Source organism: Lemur catta, chromosome 14 (assembly GCF_020740605.2).
Source record: "Lemur catta isolate mLemCat1 chromosome 14, mLemCat1.pri, whole genome shotgun sequence".
Classification (NCBI taxonomy): domain Eukaryota; kingdom Metazoa; phylum Chordata; class Mammalia; order Primates; family Lemuridae; genus Lemur; species Lemur catta.
Window position 1 is genome coordinate 15,680,557 of NC_059141.1, and position 23,396 is coordinate 15,703,952.

The 23,396-nt window shown below is 42.1% G+C and overlaps 1 long non-coding RNA gene across 3 annotated transcripts in view; it reads left to right on the forward strand.

Moving 5' to 3' along the window:
• LOC123649676 overlaps positions 1–23,396 on the forward strand; it is a 167,371-nt gene that overhangs the window by 39,425 nt on the left and 104,550 nt on the right. For all 3 annotated transcript variants that reach the window (XR_006739103.1, XR_006739102.1, XR_006739101.1), the window contains exon 2: positions 6,403–6,506. This is a non-coding gene — a long non-coding RNA (uncharacterized LOC123649676). The remainder of the gene's footprint in view (positions 1–6,402; positions 6,507–23,396) is intronic.

A 23,396-nucleotide genomic window follows, 5' to 3' on the forward strand; every position in this document is an offset into this window, starting at 1 on the left:
GGTGATTGCTCTTCTCTGTAGGCCAGACCATCAGAACTGCAGCCACCAAATTGGAAAGCCTAAATGCAATGGGAGTAATTGGATTCTAGAGTGGCAGGGGCCTCATGGAGGCACTCAGCCACCAAAGGCAAGGTGGCTGGGGTGGATGCAGTTGCTGGAATAGACATCAGAGCAGAATAGTTTGATTCACACAGACTTATGGTGTTGGCTACTTGGTCCTGGTGTTCCAGAAGGGAAATAGATAGGAAGCCTATTAAATTCTTACTTGATCTGTATAAACAGAAAAGTTATAAATGAAGTGAACAAAAGTCTAACCTGAATCATAAAAACAGAGAGCTAGAGCCTCTCAGTGAATTCTCAGATTCAGACCAGTTTACAGACTCAGAACCCCTTGAAGAAGGACCCCAGTACATGGCCAAAAATTTATACTGTTAATATTTCTCCCAGCTTTCTCCAAAGGGACCTGTGGACTTTTACCAGTGTAGCTGTGCACTGGGGAAAAGGAAATAATAAGACTTTTCAGACTAATGGACACTGGCTTGGAACTCACATTAATTCCAGGAGGCTCAAAATGTCACTATTATTCTCCAAAGTGGGGGCTTATGGAGACCAGGTGATCAATATATCTTTAGCTTGGTTCATCTCATAGTGGGCTCAGTGGGCCCCCAAATACATCCTGATTATTTTCCTGCTTCCAGAAGGCATAATTGGAATAGACATACTCAGCAGCTGGCAGACTGCCCATACTGGTTCTCTGGCCTGTGAAGTGAAAGCTATTATGGTGAGAAAGGCCAAGTGTAAGCTATTAGAATTACCTCCGCATAGGAAAATAGTAAACCAAAAGCAATGCTGCATTCCTGAAGGGAATGCAGAGATTAGTGCCACCACCAAGAACTTGAAAGATGCGCACGGATGGTGATTCCTATCACATCCTCATTCAACTCCTCTGTTTGGTCTGTACAGAAGACAGATGGATCTTGGAGGAGGGCAGCGGCTCAGGGGTGTATCACATCTCCAGCCCTGTGTCATAATTTTGTTCATGGGAGTTTTGATCACCTTTTCCTTACAGGATATCATGCTGGTCCATTACAGTGATGTCATTATGCTAATTAGACCTAGTGAGCAAGAAATAGCAACTACTCTAGATTTACTGGTAAGACATTTGTTTAACAGAGGGTAGCAAATAAATCTGACATAAATTCAGGGATTCTGTTAATACCTCAGTGAGATTTCTAGGAATGCAGTGGTATGGGGCATATTGAGATACCTCTTGTATAGTCAAAGACAAGTTGTTTTATCTGGCCCCTCCCACAACCAAGAAAGAGGCACAATGCCTAATGGGCCTCTTTGATTTTAAGGCAATATATTTCTTATCTGGGTGCATTACTCTGGAATATTTACTGAATGACTCAAAAAGCTCTTAGTTTTGAGGCAAGGGGGGCAGTTTGAAACAAGAGAAGGTTCTGCAACAGGACCAGGTTGGCAAGCAAGCTACTCTGCCACCTGGGCCATATGATCCAGCAGATCCAGTGTTGCTTGGAAAATGTCAACAAACAGATAGGGAAGCTGCTCAAAGCCTTGGGCAGGCCCCTATAGAGGAACTGCAGCATACGCCCTAGGATTTTGGAGCAAAGCCCTGCCATCCTCTGCAAATATCTACTCTTCTTTTGAGAAACAGCTCTCAGCCTGTTGCTGAGCCTTATTAGACGCTAAACTCTTAACTGTGGACCACCAAGTTACCATGCAATCTGAGCTGCCCCCCATGCCCACCATGTTTTCTGACTCACCAAGTTACAAAGTTGGGTGTGCATGGGAGCACTTTTTTGTCAGCTGGAAGAGGCATATACAGGATTGGGCTTGAGCAAACCCAGAAGGCACAAGTAAGTTACATGAAGAAGTGGCCTACGTGCCCATGCTCCCTACTCCTGCTGCACTGCCATCTCTTGCCCAACCTGCATCTATAGCCTCGTGGGGAGTTCTCTACTATCAGTTGACAGAGGAAGAGGAGACTCAGGCCTGGTTTACAGATGGCTCTGCACAACATGTAAGCACCACCTGAAAGTGGACGGCTGCAACCCTACAGCCCCTTTCTGGCACATCCCTGAGGACAGTGGTGAAGGGCAGTCCTTCCAGTGGGTGCTCCTTCAAGCAGTGCACCTAGTTGTTCACTTTGTTTGGAAGGAGATATGGTCTGACATGCAATTATATAGCAACTCATGGGTATGAATTCCACTAGGAGACTCAACAATAATTCTACTGAATTGGAAGTTAAGACTACCACCCAGCCGCTTTGGACTCCTCATGCCTTTGAATCAGCAGGCAACTCAGTGGTTTTGCTGGGTGGTCAGGGGCTTGAAAAGACTGTGACAAGAATATTTGAGGAAGAGTTACGTGGATAGATTTCTCTGAATAGGAAAATAACTTGAAGATATTTATGTCCCATGTGAATGCTAACTGAAGGATAACCTTAGCAGAGGAAGATAGAATGACCCATTCTGTGGCTACCAGTCAGCCTCATTCTTCAGCTACCCCTATCATCGTCCCATGGGCACATGGACAAAGGGGCCATGGTGGCAGGAATGGAGATTATGCATGGGCTCAGCAACGTGGACTTTCATTCTCCAAGGCTGACCTGGCTACAGCCTATGCTGAGTGCCCAGTCTGCCAGCAACAGAGACCAATACTGACTCCCCAATATGGCACCATTCCCTGGGATGATCAGCCAGCTACCTGGTGGCAGGTTGATTACATTGGACCTCTTCCATCACAGAAGGGGCAGTGTTGTGTTCTTACTGGAATAGGCACTGGTTCTGGATATGGATTTGCCTTCCCTGCACACAGTGTTTTTGCCAAAACTGCCATCTGTGGGCATACAGAATGGATTATAACTGTTATAGTATTCCACACAGCATTACTTCTGATAAAGGAAATCACTTGACATCAAATGAGGTATAGCAATGGATTCATGCTCATAGAATCTATTGGTCTTAATGTGTTCTCCACAATCCTTTAGCAGCTGGCTTGATAGAATGGTAGAATGGCTTTTTGAAGACTCAGTTACAGCACCAGCTAAATGGCAATACCTTGCAGGTTTAGGGCAAGGTTCCCCAGAAGACTGTATATGCTCTGAATCATGGTGCTGTTTTTAACCATAGCCAGGAATTGAGGTCCAGGAATCAAGGGACCGAAATGAGAGTGGCCTCACTATTATCCCTAGTGATCCAGTAGCAAAACATTTGCTTCCTGTTCCTGCATCCTTATATTTTCCTGGCAAAGAAATTTACAAAGGGACAAATGTTTCCACCAGGAGACACAACAATAATTGTATGGAACTGGAAGTTAAGACTGCCACCTGGCCATGTGGGCTCTTCATATCTTTGAATCAGCAGACAGAGAAAGGAGTTACTGTGTTGGCTAGGTGATTGATCCTGACTGCCAAGGGGAGATAGGATTACTACTCCATAATGGAGCTAAGGAAGAGCATGTCTAGAATACAGGAGATCCATTGGGGGCATCTCTTTGCATTACCATTACCTTAGGATTAAGGTCAATGGAAAACTGCAACAACCCAATTCAAGCAGGACTAGTAATGGCCCAGACCCTTTAGGAATGAAGGTTTGGTCAGCTCACCAAGTAAATAAAAATGACCAGCGGAGGTGCTTGCTGAAAGCAAAGGGAATACAGAATGGATAGTGAAAAAGGTAATTATAAATACCAGTGTGACCACATGCCCAGTTATAGAAACAAGGACTGTAATTGTCATAAGTATTTTCTTCTTATTTTATTATGAATATGTATTTGTGTGTGCATATATAGATGCACACATATATATATTTTACAAATATCTTTTTCTTTCCTCTAATTCTTGTATCATCTAGCATAAGATGTATTGACTTTATATTAAGTATTTAAATATTGTTAATTTCACACTGTAGTGTTTAAGTTATAGGATATAAGGAAGAAAAGTAAACATCACTCAAGGCTTTTACTTCCTCTTCTGGGAAAGGGTTATTGTGTTTTCAATTGTCAGTAGGATGGTTGTACCATGTCAGGCAGAATTATGACCTTGTTATTGTCTTTATTTGGAGATTGAGTAAGGCTTGAGGAGATGCATATGGATGCCAAGTTGATACAGGATGGACTTGTGATGTTAATTGTATGTGTCAACTTAACTGGGTCACAAGGTTTCCAGATATTAGATCAAACATTATTGTGGGTGTATCTGTGAGAGTGTTTCTGGATGGGATTAATATTTGAATCAAAAGACTGAGAAAGCAAATTACCCTCCCTAATGTGGGTGGGTGCCATCCAATCAGTTGAAGGTCTAAATACACACATACACACACACACACATGCACACCCACGAAGGCTGACCCTCCCTGAAATAAGAGGGAATTCTTCCTACCTGACTGTTTTCAAATGGGGACATTGTTTTTTTCCCTGGTTTTGGACTTGAACTAAACATCAGCTCCTCCTGGGTCTCAAGCCTGCCAACCTTGGACGAGAACTACACCATTAGCTGTCCTGCATCTCTGGATTTCCAACTTTTGAGACTTACTGGCCTCCACAGTTACCTGAGCCAAAGCCAATTCCTTATTTGAGAGAGAGAGAGAGAGAGAGAGAGAGAGAGAGAGAGAGAGAGAGAGGGAGGGAGAGCGCTCTATCTCTTGGCTCTGTTTCTCTGGAGAATGCTGTCTAATACAGGCTCTCTCACTTCTCTACAGATTTGACCTTCTTCCTCTTCCCTGCTTTTCTCTTATTCCTCCACACTCTCATGTCAATTTTTGGCCCAGGTTAAGTTAAGAACAAAGAGAACCTGACTAACTAGAGCCTGGAGGTGGTCCTCGCCTTGCTTCTTAAACAAGCACGTTCAGCCCCATTCAATGGCCAAAATGCCTAATATGTACCAAGACCTACCAGAGGAGTAATTCAGATTTTACAACAACCCAATAAGGAAGGCATTGTCATCTCTGATGGGCAGATAAAAAGACAGATGCTCAGAGGGTTGAGGTCATGATCCCAAGGTCGTCACTGAGGAGCTCTGTCACTTTCTGGTTATATGACCTTAGGTCAGTTACTTAAATTCCTTTTGTCTCAAATTCCCCATCTGTGAAATGGGGACAATGAGATTATTGCACCAACTTTTAGGACTGTTGTGAAAATTAAAAGAGTTATTGTATTATTAACTTACGTGTCATTATGTGGAGAGCGGTGAGACTGGTAACTGGAGCATAAAAAGCCCATCGTTTTCGCTTTTATTATTCCCATCTCAGAGCCTCCATTCCCTGGACCACGTAGGTGGGAGGTTGGACAAGATGAGCTCCGGGTGCCCCACCCACCTTGAACGCTCCGGGATTCAGACTCCATTTTTCCCTTGACATCTCTTTCCACAGGGATGGGTGGTGGGCAGAGGGTGGGCTTCAGTTGTCATGGGACTCCATCCCTTCAGGAACCTCCGCAGTGCCACCAAAGCAAGTGGCCTTGCCACGCGCACTGCGCTCACTCCATTCTCTTTCCCTGGTGCTGACTCACCACATTGATTGAACAGATTGCCACAGCCCAGTCCTTCCCTCGGCCTGGGAGTCCTGTTGGAAGACATCCAGCACCTTTGTTCTCCTGGGCTGCAAGTCCTCCTTTCTCTCTTTTTATCAGCAGAGGTTTTAATATAAAATATACCATGGGCTGTTTATGCTTTCATTAATGCATGCATTTATTCAAAGCTGATGCTCCCTTTGGTTAACTGTCAAATACTGGGACTTTACAGGGAGTTGCTTCTGACTGTACCTACTTAAAGGAACAGAAAAGCAACTTTCTATAATCATCCTCAAATTCAGGAGACAATTTTACCTGCACCCTTATGAGAAGCTGAAAGAAACCAGTGTGTTTATCTATCTCCCCCTGGCTTTGAATGGGCTCTGAAAAAATTATATTGGTTCATGCCCAGAAACTAGTAAAGAAACAGGAACAAAATGAGAAAAAATGGTTCTGTGTGGGCTTCCTATTTCTATTTTTTTTTTTTTTTTAGAACATGCAATACAGTTTGGCCTCTGGATGTACTCCCTTTGCTCAGCATTATTGCCTCTGCCACCTGCCTTGAAATGGTGCCTCAAGGGTTTTGATAAATCAGTTGCAAAGGTGTCTAGTTTCATTGTAACATCTTTAAGTGCCTTTTCTGAACGTTGCTTTCTATGCTATCTAAGGAAATTCACCTCAGTGAGTCTTAGGAGAACCCTAAAATCAGCCGCAATGTATCAGAAGGAGAGAGGGCATGATTTTTCTCTCCTAACTTTATTTTATTTTGGAAAGTCACAGAGCGTATTTAAGAAGAAGGAAAGCAAATAATGAAAAGATAATGGTCATTTTGAGAGACTCTTCTGCAACTGCCTTTTTTTTTTCTTCCAGTACTGTGATACTAAGAAGTTTAAATGTGGCCTTGGGGACCTAGCTTGGATTCTTTATCAGCCGTTCACCCCCTCTAAGGTACTGCCTTTTATCATCTCAGCCAGGTGAGTGAGGAAGTACTGTGGGACCTATAGACACTGATTACTCCCCCTGCCTGCTGATGTTGGCATTTCGTCCTGTGCAAGCTCACCTCTAGGGCCACAGGACAGAGCTGCAGAATTGATGGCCACTGGCAAGTTTGGAAGGAATGAGAGGTGATATCTTAGTCTCTGGGGCTCCCAGAGAATGAAAATATACAGTATGCACCCACCAGATCTTCCAAACCAACCTACAGAGCATTGGTGTGCAATGGAGATCTGTAGAACTTTAACCAGGTGACGGTTTATACCAAATTATCTAGACCTTCAGAACTCGACCAATCCCAGGCTGGTCTGTGATTGTCCAAGTGAGGGGTCCATGGGATAAGACTATCCAAATAGGTGGGAACAGAATTTTTCCCTGAATGCAATAGAGATCAGTGGTACTGGGAAGATAAAAAATTAGAGCCAGGGAAGTAGGCAATCCATGGGGACTGGAAGGAGGGACTTTTTTCTTGCTCACACCAGGCTAGTGAGGTGGGAGAAAGCTTGGCCACACAGACACAAGCTGGGAGCAGAAGGCACCACCCAAGCTCTGCTCTGAGGGAGTAACAGCGGCAGCAGTAGAACATCTGTTCTCCAGGCTCATCCTTGAATCTGAGCTCCAGCTCCCCAAAACAAGGTCTGAGTCTCTGGAGGAAGTAGAGGACAGTGTCTTTCTGGGAACTATGGAAAATAGCTGTTTCTAGACATGAGCAATGGCTGTTTCTAGACACAGCCTATCACTGATGCTAGAACCTCTCCTGAGTCAGCCACCAAGTTGCACTGGTGAGCTCAGGGAACATGCCTCCACGTTATGGTTGAATTGCAAGAGTTGATTGCTGAGAGCTAAAAACTCCAGCAGGTTTGCTGTGTCACATCCTTAATTTTGCACACTGGGGGATGCAGTGACTGGCATTTGTGCTATCCAGAGCTCAGTCATTTGGATATTGGCCTTGATGAGGGCAGCTGAAGGCCAATTTTCCCGGCAGGTGTCTGCAATATTTTTCTCTTCCTGCTCTTCCTCCTCTGGCTCACTTTCCTTCTCACAATTATTATCAATAATACAACTATTGTTTATTGAGTATAAACTATTCATTGGCATGCCAAAAAGGCGACAAACTCAGTACATATATAACTGAGTCCATGATCTTCCTCCTCTGGCCAACTTTTTGCCTGAATTATCTTTCTGCACTGCTGATCTTTCTCCTAGTCACCTCTTTCTGACATGAAATTTCAGTATCTCTTTTCATTTGTTCCTCACCTTGGTCCCACAGGCCCAAACTTCCTGTATCTTCTGTTTTTACAATATCTCACCTGCACGCCTTCTTTTCTGGTATCACAACCCTTAAGAAAGTTCTTACCTTCCTTGCTTCCAGAAGGCCACTTCCTAGAAACCAGTGGGGGTTCTCCCTGATACAAGTCTCTCCCGGCTTTAATGGATTCTGCACGTTTGCCACACAAATAATTCTCCCATTGCACAGAACACATCAGTTCTGTGTTCAAAACCTTCAATAACTCCCCTTCGCTTGTGAAGTTAAATCTAAATATAGTTGATTCTCATTAGTTGCAGTAGTTATGTTCTATAAAGTCACTGCAAATGCTGAATTAGTAAATACTGAACCATTGCTCCTAGGGGTAATACATAGTTAGGTTCCTGAAAGCTTCTGGTCACAGCATTTTCATTAACCAATCAATACATAACCTTTTTTTATGTGTTTCTCTTTAAAGACATCTTATTTAATATATATTATTGGTTAATTAATATTGAACTCATGGACAAAAACATTATAACTCATGCCTGATGAAACTTATCTAACACATTGTATTTTCCGTTTGAAGCACATCACAGCCTTCTTGCGCTTAGGAACACTAGACAGCACTTCGGCACTACATTTAGGTGCCGTTTTAAACAGTGAAATCATAAAAAAAAGGATAAAAGTGCGAACTACATAGCACTCAGTGGACTGGAAAAAGCACACTTGCTTACACTATGATAGCTAATACAAGATGTGTTAATTTGATGTGATAATCATTATATCAATCATCACGCTGCACACCTTAAATATATACATTTGTCAGTTAAATATTTTAAAATAAAAAAGTTAAAATTTTTTTAAAAGGTCAATTTATTTGACCTTTGACCTCAGCTGAGAATGTGCACATCAAATGACTCAATTTTTTTGCCATTCTGGGTGTGTCTGTGAATGACCATGAAAGTGCCATATTGATTTGGGGGTTAGAAATAAGTTTTAGTGAGTAGATGAATTTGGGACTCTAGTATATGTAAATAATGAGGATCAACTGTACCTCATTCTAGATTCCAAAGCCTCCAACGAGAAGGTCACTTCCTCTCTCTACAGTATGATATCCCATTATTTCCCTATACTTTACTCCTGCTAAAATACTCAATCTTTCTGCCTTCATGGCTATCTCCATTAGTTGGACAGTTAAGAATTCTTTGATAACAAGCAATGGAAACTGACTTGGACTGACTTAAGAAAAAACAAAGAAGTTGGATTGTACTAATTAGAAGTGTGGCTCACAGTCCCAAAGGAAGAACAGAACAATTGAGAGTCATGAAATCTATGTTCCAAGGCAACTCAGAGATCTAAGCAACAAAAGCCCGTGGACCTTCTTCTAAGAGACTACCTTCAAGATGACTTTACCCCAACTATTAATAACACCCTATTAGCCTCTCTGTCTTGTATCATCAGGTTCCTCGTTCTTAGGACAGATGACATGATTAGCCTAGCTTGAACCAGGTGTCTCAAGGTGCTCAATCCTAGTGACTAAAGTAAGGTGGATGATGACTGGCCCAACTTGGCTCACATGGTTGCTTCTTTGGCTGGTGTGGCAGAGTCTGCTATCAATATAAGACTGAGATTGGTGCTGCCCAGATAAAGGCAATGATTGCTGAACTTGTTTTCCTTTCCCATCTTCATAGTCCAGTATTCTTTTCACCCTTCAGTTCCCATCTAAATATGACCCCTTCTATAGTGCCTTTGCTGATTCACCTAAAAGGATGTGGTTTTCCTTTTTCCCTTCTTTAAACCTAGTGGCACTTGATATTTATCTTTTGGATTTCATATTGAGCTCTGTACTATGGCTATATGTGAACCTTTCTCTTCATTGGCTCACTTATTTATTCAATAAATATGCATTAATTACTTACTGTGTACAGGGATTGTGCTAAACTCCTCCTCTGGGTTCCTAGGGCAGGGTTTGTAACCTATTCATCTTGAAGAGCTTGTAGAGAGTAGAGATAGAGATGAATAATGGGCCCAATGGATTCCACATGGAAAACACCGACACCCAAGTAGGTTGAGTCTATCTAGGAACAAGTCCTCTTGTGAGGGCCATGCAACTTGCTATAGTTAACTACCTGGTCAGCATTATAATAGATGCTCTGTATAAATGCATTGATGTTATACTTATTTACCTTAAGAATGACCCAGCTAGAAGGACTAGATAGAATATATTCACTATGTCATATATTACATAGCTGAACAAAAATTCGTACACACATACACACACATAATCAAGTTATAAGCTAAAGAAAACTTAATATTTTGTTAATCTTAACTCTGAATAGTAGATAATTCTAATGAAAAGAAGATGTAGATATCACCCAGCCCTTGAATTTAATGAATCCACAAAAACAAACAAATAAGAACACAATGGATAAGAAAGTATAGAAATGTGTCAAGTGTCATGTACATTTGATTTAAAGAACGGTGGTAGAAGCTATAAAATTAGACAAACTGCCCAAGGAAATGATTTTCCCCAATCGATGCTCCCTCTTACCTCTGCCCACACTCTGCATTTCTTCATGAGCTACAGGATTGGAATCTGGGCTCACAACAAGGGATTTGTACAAGTTCTCAAGAATATTCAAAGCTCTTTTCCAAGACAAAGGTATACCCTTTCTCCCACAAGCCTGTGATGAAAGTAGGATGTGTTCTGGACAAGGCAAGGTCACATCTTAAGTTCCCAGCCCAGCAGGACAACACAGCCTCTCTCATCACTGGCCATTTAGAACAGCCTTGACTGATAGTACTAACTGTCTGCACTCCCTGAAATTTGTACTTTTCCAAATTGACTGCAACTCAATACCGACCAATGACTGCTTGAAACAGCTGTAATCTGCGAGAAAGGACCTAATGGACGTGTTAAGAAATGTCTTCTTTCTTCTCTGTTCTCTAAGTACAGTCCCTGTTGTAAAGCAAAGCATGTGACCACAATACCTTAGCTTCCTACAAAAATGCCTTGGCGGATTTATACCCCTCTTAACTTTTACAGACACTGGCCAAAGAAACATTTATTTTTAACTGCATTTTTGTCGTCTTTCCTTCAAAATTTTCCTTGAATGTATTGTCCACTAGGTACCCTTAATTTAAACATCTACAAGATAAATTCCTCTTTCTGTGGAGTTCAAAGAAAAAGTTTGTCACTGCAGAGTGATTCTGATGTTTTGTTTTGTTTTGCTTTTTTATCAGATAATAAACCTCACACAAACCGATGTTTCCCTTCTTGTCTTGGTTTCCAGAAAATTCACAGCAGAATTCAGTTATTGAGCTCATCTGTTGTAAAGGTATTCCCTTCTGAGAGACGAAGAGATTTGTACCCTCTTTCTCCCTCTATTGCTCTATTTTTTGCACTGCTTAATTTTTGAAGCTGCCTCAAATGCTTCTGTAATTGATGGGGGATAAACTTTAAACAAACACGGATTGGAATTTGTGATCCTTCCTGCTTTAATTCAAACTCTTGTCAATATCCCAAATTAAGGATAATGTCTCCTTGAGTACTTATTCAAGCATTATTTGGCACTAGGAAAAGGGGCAGTGTGTGGGGGAAAGTCTGTATCTTACTTTCTTGGAGATGAAGGCAGCAAGAACATTTGTCTGAACATCAATAACAATTAGATCTTAATTATAAGGATATGTTCCAAGTAACATTCCACTCCCAAAGGGGTAGGTTGGGGTAATTTGAGCCACAGATTTATTTTGCCATTGACCATGAAAGTCATGCTGAGGTGGAGACTAAACTTCAGAGTGATGAGGTGGCGTTATTGACGTAAATTATCCTGAACTTGCATCAAACTTTTGAAGGTTAATTAAAGCCAAACTTACAGAACAGGACCATTATGTACTTATTGTTATATTACATTATTATTACAGGTAATTATTTGTGTAATCCATAACTATACAATAATAATTTATTGGATAAGATTAATCAGTTCTTGTAGCTCTGATATGATTTCAAACCCTTTGATAGCCTTTCTTGGCACTTAGAGTAAAACATGAGTTCCCCACCATAGCCTGTAGCCTGACATGATCTAGCCCCTGCCTAGTCCCGCAGCTTCATCTCCGTCCACTGTCTTCTGCCTCACTGTGCTCCATTCATACTGTGGGTTTTTTCCCTGTTCCTTCAGCTTTATAATGTGTTTCCCATTGCAGATATGCTTGCTGTTCCCTGTACCTTCCCGTTTTCTCATGTTTGGCTCTTCCAATATCAGCTAAAAAAACATTCCTGCTTCTGAGAAGACGTCCAATCACTGTCTGTCACAACATCTTCTTATTTCCTTCTCAGCACGTGGCACATCCGTTCTTCTTTATCATCTGCTGCCCCCAGTAGACAGCAAGCTCCACGGAGGCAGGAATGCGGGTACAATGACATCCTTGCACCTAGCTCAGGTGCTCGGAACCCTGCTCCTCTTCTTAACTTATGCTGTGGATTGATACAATTGGATCTCCCCGACTCTAAAATGATAGAATCATCCATAAATCAAACACTACAGCCTTTTACAACTGGAATATCCCTTAGAGGTAATTTGGTCCCTCATTTCCCAGAGAGAAGAATTTAGGCCTAGAGAGGTGAAGTAACTTACCCACGTCTACACAATAGTAAAACTAGACCAGGGCTCTAGTCTAGGGTTCTAATGACATTCCATTCACTGCTTCATTTTTTTCACTAAATGTCACCACTGGTCTTCCAACAGGTGAAACTTGGCCCATTCATGGTGATCAAACTGTTCTGGGTTGCCCAGGACTTTGTGGTTTTAGCACTGAAAGTCCTGCGTCCCGGGGAGACCCTCAGTCCCGGAAAAATCAGATTTTAGACACTAAAAGGGCCAGTGTGTGTGTTGTTACTTAGTCCGCAGTGTGAATGTTGATACAGCCTCCCTCCCCCTAGCATATGTGTTTCTACCAGGAACGAAGCACATGAGTAATACATACTCCTATTGACAGCGATGGGCATTTCTTCAGAAGCTATAACTAGCTACGGGTCGTCAGCAGAAAATCAACTCTCCCAATGTCAGCAGACAAGCTTCGAATTCAGAAACATTTGCTTTCTTATCAGGAATCTCAGTTCCAACAATCCATTTTCTTGGAGCAAATATGTTTTAGTCTGCTAAGGCTGCTTAAACAACAGCAATTCATTTTCTTACAGCTCTGGTAGCTGAAGTTTGAGATTAGGGTGCCGGCATGGTCAGTTTCTACTGAGGGCTCTCTTCCCAGCTTGCATATGGCCACCTTCTTGCTGTCTGCTCACACGGTCTTTCCTCAGTGTAGGCATGCAGAGATAGAGCTCTTTCACTCGGCCTCTTCTTAAAAGGTCACCAGTCCTATCAGCCTAGGACCCCACACTTATGACCTCATTTAACTTTAGTTACCTCCTAAAAGCCTTGTCTCTAAACATTAGCTACACTGGTGCTTGAACATGCCTCTTGCAGGCACAGGAGAGACCAGGAAAATAGGGTCGGAAAGGGAGAAGAGAGAGCTCTGTGAACCCTGCACCAGCTGCCCAGCGTGGCATGTTTTCTGACAGCAACTGCAGTGACAGCCCAGGGCATCCTTGGCCCATAGGCGAGGTGTGCCATTTGCACCTGCAGCGGGTGCTGTCTGATGCTGGTGAACACTGGCCTGGCGCAGGTTTAAGAGTTGGGTCTGAGACAACACCAATCCCTTTTCTGTTCCCTAAGTCCTTTTCCTTCAGCTTTCATGCTTCATGAAGGGAATGAAAGCCTTGAGTGTACAAATAACTTCTGGCAGAATAGTCCAAGGCCCCTTCACATCCATCTGGCTGAACGTGCTTTAGGGAAGTGCGTCTCAAAATTTCATGGGCATAGAAATAATCTGAGAATCTTGTTGAAACGTAGATTCTGATTTGATGGGCCTGGGGGTTTGTATGTCTAATAAGCTTGCAGGTTTGCTGATGCTGCTGGTCAGAGACCACACTCGAGTAGCAAGGCTTCAAAAAATGCTGACAAATGGCCTCAGAAACCCTCCCCTATTTGATTCCTGGAGGTGGAAGTGATCTGGTACTTTTGCACACAGATTTCTCTTTAATCTAGCTGCCAGTCTTGCTGCAGTGCTCCTTTCCCTCCCCCCGAGACAGCCTTTACCAGCAAACCCTGCTTCTCTCCCCAGATAACCCCTCACCTCTGTCCTTCCCCACATCCTCCCTCCCAATCCTTCAGGGAAAGGTGTGTTTGTGGAGTTCACTGGTGCCTTACGGCGCTTTGGTAGGTCTCCAGGGGAAAATGGGAAACAGTTAATCCCAAGTAGATCCCAAATTGCAGCTCAGACCCTAGGAGGACCTGCAGGCAAATGCCAACTGCAGAATATCAATTTACTTCTTAAAATGGTTTTGCCCAAAAGCAATTACACAGCAGCTCTCAGGATCCCAAACTGTCACGGCCTATCTGAGCACTGTTGGTCTATTTGGACTTTATTTTTAGCTTCTTCATTAAAATAATATACTCATAATTACACTGACACAGAACTCTTGTGTCCTGATCGATTGAGGAGTGTGAGATTAAGGAAAAGCATCCAAATTAGATTGCTTTAATAATTTTCTATGCAAAATGGTCTGGAGAAAGAAACATGAAAAAATAGCCTTCTGACCTGCTTCCATATATGGTATTTAATCTTTTCTGAAAACCACAGCTATAAAGAGAAAAAAAAAAAAATCCTTAACCATGACTTCAGCTAGGCCAAAATGACAAACTTGAAAACTTGGATAATTTCATCTTCAGTGCCTTAGTTTTCTCCCCCAACCACACAAGTCTGCGATCCCTTTCTTTTTTGGATACCCAGTTGCCTCGTTCTGTCTTTCTCCCCACTACTAACAACTTGCTCTCAAGATCATTCATATCTGTGTATGAATTGAGTCATTGCGATTTTTCTACCCCAAGGGTATGTTTAAACCTCATCTCTGACTGCAGGAAGGACCTGGCTGCCTGGTAAATAATTTCAGGGAACAGGTAGTTCACAGCAGGTGACCTCCTGGAACTGCCTTGGAAACAACAATGACCGTTGACTCTCCTCGGATGCATTGTGCTTGGCGGTTTGTATTAACCAGCTTGGGCTGCCATCATAAAATACTGCACAGCAGGTGGCTTAAACAACAGAAATTTATTTTCTCACAGTTCTGGAGACCGTTAAGTTCAAGCCCAAGGGGTTGGCAGGTTTGGTTACTCCTGAGGCCTTTCTCCTTGGCTTGAAGATGGCCTCCTTCGTGCTGTGGCCTCACTTGGCCTTTCTTCTTTGTGCATGGACCCCCGTGTCTCTCCGTCTGTGACACCTCCCCTATGGGATCAGGGCCCCACCCTGATGGCCTCCTTTAACCTCAATTACTTCTTTAAAGGCCTTATCTCAAATAGGACTTAAGCATACGAATCTGGGGTGGGGGCACATAATTCAGTTCATAATATGCCTCTTTTTGTGCCCTTATCCCTCACATAACTGTCAGTGTTTCCTTTGGAAAATACCTGAGTCTGGTACCTAATGCATCTTATACTTCTGAAGGTGCCAGCCGGTGGATTCCTGGGTGGATTGGCTGGTAGATTCTACCCCAGTGAAGTCATCAAGACGTTAAGTGCCAGACTGTTTCTATTGCCTTGGCGCTACTCTCTTCTTCTATTTAGGATCCAGGGAAGGGAACCTAAAAACAGCAGCCTGGGCTGTCGCTCCTCTCACAGGGTCTGCCTGCCAGTTGTCTCTATTTGGGAGGGAACTGCTGAGGTGGCAGTCACAGAGAAAGTCAAAGACGCTGGTAAAGCAGAGATAACTGTGTAGGTCAGTCCTTGTTTGTCCTCAAATCCATCCTCCATCCTTCTCGGCTCTGCAGCACAGGGAAACACACCTCCCAAGCTGCTTTGCTCTCTGGCTCCTGGGTGGGTCCAGCCAATGGGACACCCTGACGGAAGGCTGGAGGGCGGCAGTCAGAGAGATGTCAAGGCATCTCTCCCACTCTCTCCACTCCCTGCAGGGTCTCTGGTGATAGCAGTGTCTCTTGCAAAGCTCCAGGTTGTACAGGGCAGCCTTTCTCTCCAAAGGCCACACTTCGGAAGTGTGACAACACCACCTCCCCGCATTGTACCTCAAGCCCCAGAGGTGGCAGCGGCTTCCTGCTGTTGCTGATCTCTGGGTTACCTCACTGTCCCCTTTTTGCCTTCTCAGCCCTCCCACTGCACTATTACCAATTTCCCAAATCAAATCCCTTATGTTCGAAAGTCCCAAAGTGGTTCCTGTTTCTTAGCTGATATAATAATCTTTGCACACTGTAAGAACTGAAGGAGAGACAGAGCTCAGTATATAATAAGTGCTCAAAACAGAAAATATTCATATGAAAAGCAATGGCAGAAATAATGAATTTTATCTATATTATTCAGAAATAAAATTGTTAAATATACTTCAATACAAAATTCAACAATAATTCAAACCACCTCCGAAACCCAGTTACGTAGTTCTGGCTTTGGTGATCTTTTCTATTAATAGAAAGAGAGGATGTGATGGAAACCACATTGGACTGGAAGTCCAAAGGCGTGGCTCCCACCAGCTGGCTCCTGATCTTGAATTTCTCACTGTCCTCCCTGGGCCTCAGCTTCCACATCTGTAAACTACAGTGGTTCAAGAAGATCCTTTCTAAGCCCCCCTGTAACTCTAACTTATTAGGGCTCCGTAACCGGCTTAATTTATTTTTCATCTTTAGGTGGAGGGTGGGGAGTAGAATATCTTTCTTCCTTTAAAAATAAAATTGCAATGACTCTGAGGTCTCAGATGTCTAGCCTGAGAAGAAATCCAGGTGTTTTCCCCTACCCCACCCCCGGGGTTTTTACTCCTCAAATATTTGTAAAGATGATGCCTCCTCCTGCAGTGTTGGCTAAACTGGTCCATGAATTAATCCAAAACAGTTCAATATGTGAATTGTTAAAGAGGTAAGGGTGGGGATGGGGAAGACATTCCAGGCAAGGGATGTGGGAGAGGTGGCTAGAAGATCAGTATATGCCCTTCAGATGGGAGGAGCTCGCCTGTACACCAAATGCTGTTTGCAGGGGAGAATAGGGCTTATCATCAAATAGGAACTAGCGCATATTAGTTAAGAGTTTTTTTGGTTTTAAAAATAATTTTATTTTCTGAATAAATTTTATTGTGTGTATTAGAGGTATACAACATGAGGTTATGAGATGTGTATATAGATAGTAAAAAGGTTACTATAGTGAAGTAGATTAACATATTCATCATCTCACATAATTACCCATTTTTTAAAAATTTTCGTGGCAAGAGCAGCTAACACCTACTCATTTAGCATAAATCCCATAAACAGTACAATTTTATTACCTATAGTCCTGATGCTGTGCATTAGACTGGTTCATCCTACATAACTACTACTTTGTATTTAAGAGTTTTGAAGACACACCTAGTTTGGAATCTCGGTTATGACCCTTATCAGTAAAGTACCTTTGGGCTATTAATTGACTTTTTCAATTCCAAGTTTTCCAAAAACCACGGTTCCCTTATCTATAAAATCAGCATCATGCAACGGTGCTCAACTGGGTGTGATAGTGAACTTTCTCTTCTCCAGAGACATTTGGCAATGTCTGAAGGCATTTTTGATTGCAGGACTGAGGGAGAGGAAGGCTACTGGCATCTGTGGGTAGAGGCCAGGGATGCTGCTAAACATCCCATGATGCACAAGGCTGCCCCTGCAATGGAAAATTACCTATTCCCAAAATGTTAATAATTGAGGATGAGACATCCTGGACTAATAATAGTACCTGTTATACTTTTCATGTAATATGAGATCAAAGAAGATTATGGCTATGACTCCAGTGTACTCTGTGGCACATGGTAGGCCATTTTGGTAATATTTGTCCAGATGATGGTGAACTGTGAAATCTTGGCAAATATTAGATCTTATACAAAAAGAGATAATTAAGAGTTGAGGCTACATGGCAAAAGTGATGATCTGAGATAATAACCAGAGACGAATGGAATGGAAGTACAGAGAAGGGAGACAGATCACAGTGACTGCTCTCAATGTTTCTGCATCATGTATAAAAGAATTAAAATACTGAAATATTTATTAAAACTAAAACACTGAGACTTTTAGCATAATTACAAAGCCTCACAATATCTCGAAAATCTCACAATTCCCTTGGATGCCCTCAGAGCTGTGTTAGATTGGACTATGTACCTCTCTGACCAATATTACTTAGATATGCATGAGGTAGCATTCTCACATGTCCCATTGACTGCATGATCCTTGATGCTAGCTTACCCTTATGTTCCTCTGAATCAGAGGCAGGAGTACAACATTCTGCTTCACTCACAGGACTTCTTAAGTTCAACCTTCTGTCTGATAGACATTGCTGTAATAAGTACATTGAAACAAAAAAATTAATTTTATGCACTGATCAAAGTATAAGAATGCTTTGGGCTGCATGAATAGAATAACATAGGGGTTGGCAAACTTTTTTCAGATAGTGAATATCAGTAAAACTTTACAGGTCAGTCTCTATTGTTTCTTCTTTTGAGCTGTAGTTCACTCTTTCTGGGTCTTTCGAGAACTCTGCAGGTTGTCTGGAGGGGACAAAATTACTCTACCCTGGGGAAACTGCAGAGTGTGTGGACCAAAATTGGTTGTGTTCATAGTGTAAGTTTAAGTAAGAGATATAGCGAGAATTCATGTTTGTTTTCTTTTGAAGTTCAGATGAATTTTCTAGGCCTCTTTCCTGTGGAGACAGCCTCTTGGAAACACTCACATTTGAATGAAAACCCCAGGGAGAGACTTTTCAACAGTGTCCCGTGTCAAGTTTTGGGCCTAGTATTCGGATGCAAAGAAAGGCTGCATCTGTCTTGCTAGTACTTTTCAACTCAATCATCCGCCTTCCTCTCCAGGGTGTTTCAAGTGACAGTGACAATGTAGTGGTATAAAGCAACTGTTACAGTCCATGTCACAATATTAAAAACATGAGCATAATATGAAATGATTCCTATTAACCAGATATTGATCTCCATTTTTATTTATGTAGATAAAAAGGGCTATTTGGACTAGTAATTATGTTTTTGGCATTTCTCAGAGTTTCAAATTACTTACTGGAAACAGCTTGATGAATTCAAATACTAGATTCTAAATTCCTTATTCATCTATACACCATTGCTCAACTTGGATAATGGAAATGCTGCACCAGTAAGTAACAACTTGGAATGGAAGGTTGACCATTGGAATTCAGAGTGGATATTTGGGATTTTGGTACTAGCCTCTTAAGAAAACTTTAGTGACTTTCCATGTAATAAGATGGGCTTGGAAATTTTAGTTTTTTTTTTTTTCCACTTCAGTTATTATGGAACTGTTTATTTCTGGATAAAATCTAGTGGTTTTTTTTCAAGTCTTGCCAAAGATATGTTTGCATTATTTAATTTACTGCAATGTGTTGTAGATGTGTCTTCAAGTTTCATTATGTATACAACCATGCATACAGCTCTGTGTATGTGTGTGTGTGTGTGTGTGTGTGTGTGTGTGTGTGTGTGCGCGCGCGCGCGCGTGCGTGCGCAGAGAAAGAGAGACAGAGTTTCAAAATTGCCACAAGAAGATGCTTAATTTCCAGCCAATAATTATGTATGAGAGCCCATTTCTTAATAGGGAAATAGACAATTATGAGCATAAAAACAGTACTTTGGGGCTTCCTTTTCCAAAATTCCTGGAGGAACATATGTTCTCAGAGCCAAAAGGGAGATTTTTGCACGTGCACGTGCGCGCGTGCGCATACACACACACACACACACACACACACACACACACACACTCACTCACACACACTCCTGCATTCTCTTCACATAACAAGCTGATGCTGAGATAAGAGAGAAAATCGTTTCCCAAACAACCCTCTCTCTACTTTCCACTTATGATAACAGCAGCTTGCATTCATTACTGTCCTAATTTTAAAATCTACTCTGAAAAGGTGTGTGTGTGTGTGTGTGTGTGTGTGTGTGTGTGTGTGTGTGTGTGATCGCCCCCTGCCCTGAATCAGAGAAGGCATGATGCTAGATGCTCCTCTTATCCTCTGATTACATCGGGCTTCATGTGCCTGGGTTGGGGGAGGGAAGAGGCTTCTTAGCATAACAGGGCCAGCTATGGGCAAAATCTTAACTCCACTGTATTTTTTATTTTGTCCCTTCCTTCTGTCCCATTCCCTTTCCCAGTGTTCTGATCACACACACTTCTTTCTGCTTCAACACTATCCCTCCTGCTCCATTACCAGTGGCTCAGTCACATAGCCGGGAAGGGGTCCAACCAGCTACCAGTTGCCGTCATGGGCTGGCTGCTTCACTCAAAGCAAAGAGACTGCACCTTTGTCCACACAACACATGTGACAGATGCCACTCATGCAGCAGGCACAGGCTGCTGAGCAGGCAAAGGGGCATGGGTGATCCCAAGCCCACAGCTGCAATACCACCCTTTTCTTCACAAACCTAAAAGAAAATCTAAATGCAGGTATGTAAGAGGAAGCTATTGCAAGGATAATATTGAATGTGCTTTAATTTACAAAACTAAAATAAAATAATTTGCAAGCTTATTATAATACTTTAAATGCAATTAGTGACAAATGACCTCTGTCCTGCCTTACCACTGTAAGTCCTGGCACTGGCCGTTCTCCATTTGCCTTTCCAGATCTGGTCACCACTCTTCCTCCCCAACCTGCTTTGTGCCCTGGACGGTGGGGGGGGTGTCCCCTTTGGCCATGGGTCAACTGTGCTGCTTTGCTCTCAGGCTTCCTGTTGAGCCTGGCCAGTGGGAGACGTCATCGGGCTCCCGGAAGGCAGGAGGAAAGACAGGTTAGTGTATTTGTTCTCATCTCTTTCTTGGCTGGCCTGGGCTCCCCTTTCAAAGTCCAGTCAACTCCTGGTAGGCATCCCTCTTCCATATCTGCCATCTGAGCCGCAGCTACAGCTCTCTTGGGGGATCCAGAGACAGCTCACTGCCTGTCAGAAGAGGGGAGAGAAGGCATGGAAACCTCGCTGTTGCTACCCCCTGGATACTTAACCAGCCCTTGTTAGTTCCTTTTGATGTCACCCGCCTATAAAACAGTCCCTGCATCCGAGTGCTGTCTCTTTCCTGCCAGGACTCTGACTAGTTTCCTAGTGGAAAACAAATTGCTTGGTACATTACCCCTCCCAGGAGTTCTGATGTTTAATAGAACACTCTGTTGCTGATAGAATAAAGACTGAAAACCCTAATCTCCATAAGAAGCAGCTCTCACATGGTGGATGGTTAGGCTTTGGCAATCAAGAAGGATCTATTTGGGTGCAAGATAATGCTCTTCAGGGATCATGTCTGTGCAGCCCTCTTCTTCATAAACTCTTAGCACACATTTTCTTTCCACACCTTTTCTCACGCTGTTCTCTTCTACAAGATAGTCAACTTCCATCCATTTTTTAAGGATCGAACTTACTGCCAAGAATTCATAAAGCCTTTCTGGATCCATTTTTTTCCTCCTTAATCCCCTCTCCAAGGGTTTACACTAATCCTCCAGGAAATAGACACACACTCACATCTTATAATAGTTACAATTTTCACATTCTAAAAATATAACTATCACTATTTGCCAGACGCAGGACTATAACCCCGGTTCATGTTCTGATCTTGTGCCTTGTATAAACTGACATTATAACAAAGTACTTAAAAGCACGCCATTAACTTTGGAATCAGAGGGACTTGGCTGGAGGCTTAGCTCTGCCACTAGCTCACTGTGTATGTATACATTATATAACTTTTCTGAACCTCCATTTCCTGAAAGAAAAACAGGAGTAAAAATATTCTCATGGGATAGCTGTGAAAATCAAACGGAATATTTGTCCTAATTTTTAAGTACAGTGCATGTTGCATAGTAAATGCTAAATAAATATTAACTAAAATATATACAAAGAATAAATTATATTGCTTCCATGAAACTCCTTGAAGGAAACAACCTGTCTTCACAGCTCTGTGTTCTCCTCAATAGAAGTCCACACATACTGAGGATAGGTGAGCGGATGGATGGGGGGGTCTGTCCTCAAATAGAAAATTCTTCAGACTACTTTGACATTACCTGACAGAGATCACATTTTTAAAATTTGCTAACTGGGCACAGTGGCATGTGTCTGTAGTCCCAGCTACTATGGAAGCTAAGGCAGGGGGAGGATAACTTGAGCCCAGGAGTTTGAGGCTAGCCTGGGCAACATAGCAAGATTTTTTAAAAAAGAGAGAGGTTAAAAAATTTTTTTCAGCTAATCCTTTGGGTCTCTGCACATGATTTTTCTTTCTGTTTAATTGCTACAAACCATGGATGCACGTTCTTGTGCTTACAGGCTCTTTTTTTTCTTTTGCTTTAATCATTGTTAGCAAAGTATTCGAATTCCCTCCTCCATGTTATTCCAGGTCATCCTCATTCTAGCTCCCTGAGAGTTTCAGACAGGTATGAGTCCTTCCTGAGAATTATTTTTATGTTTCTTTAAAAACAAGGGGTGCAATCCCTGCCAAAGCCAACAGCAGGAGGGAGAAGAGATCATTAGCTGACTAAATATTTCCACAACAAAAGTTGGGAAATTTAACCCTGAGGGTATTGGTATTTCTAACCATTCTCTATGGATCAACAATTAGGCTGAGTTCATCTATCAGTTATGAAACAGCTCAGAAAGAATTTGGACTTTTATATTTGCCAAGCAACAAAACAAATTGAAAAGGATGGAAAATACCACACACAAGTCTAGTGTATTATTTATACATCTATTATTATTTTCCTCTCTTAACAAGTCAGAAATTATTTAATCAAATTCAATATTAATTTTTACTACCTACTATGTGATAGGCACTCTGTATATCCATTAAAGGAATTCTTTCAAAATGAAATGTGGTTCAATTAAAACAATCCCCTATGCTGTAGTATTTGCATTATTTGGCAAAAGTGGATTCTTTCTTTCTTTTTTGGCCAGAGTGGTCTCATCTGTGGTTGAATTTACCAGCAGCAATTGCTTCAGTTTTTCCAAAACTGGCAGAGTGGATGGTGCATGGATTTTGGAGTTGCTTTTTATCCTGGCTTCACAGTTCCCAGCATTGTGGCTGAGCAAGTCCTTTTGCCTGTTTGAGTCTCTTTCCTCAGCTGAGAAATGGGCATAAAAACACCTACCTCACCATGCAGATTTGAGGAATGAATGTGATGGTGCAAATGTCTAATAAATGTCATTTTCCTTTATGACTGGGCTGAAACTAAGACATCTGGGACAGTCTGGAACAAAAGCGAGCCCTATGTATCTAGGTTTTAGCTTACCTGTTTAACGAATACAGAAGCAGAATTTTGACCCGGTTCATTTTGTGAATCTTCCATTCCTGTGAAAGAAATAACCTGGGCATTGATATTAGATTATTGAAACTTATCTTTTGATGACAGGCAGGAAGAAAATCCTTGTTTGGGCTCCTGTAATGTACATTTGTCTTAGATTAGTGGATTGGCAAAATTAGAGTGATAGCCAAAATAAGCCCTGCGTGCTAAGATTCTAAATATAGAAAGTTCTGAGGCCTTTCATCTTTTTCTTCTAGTGGAGTGGAAAC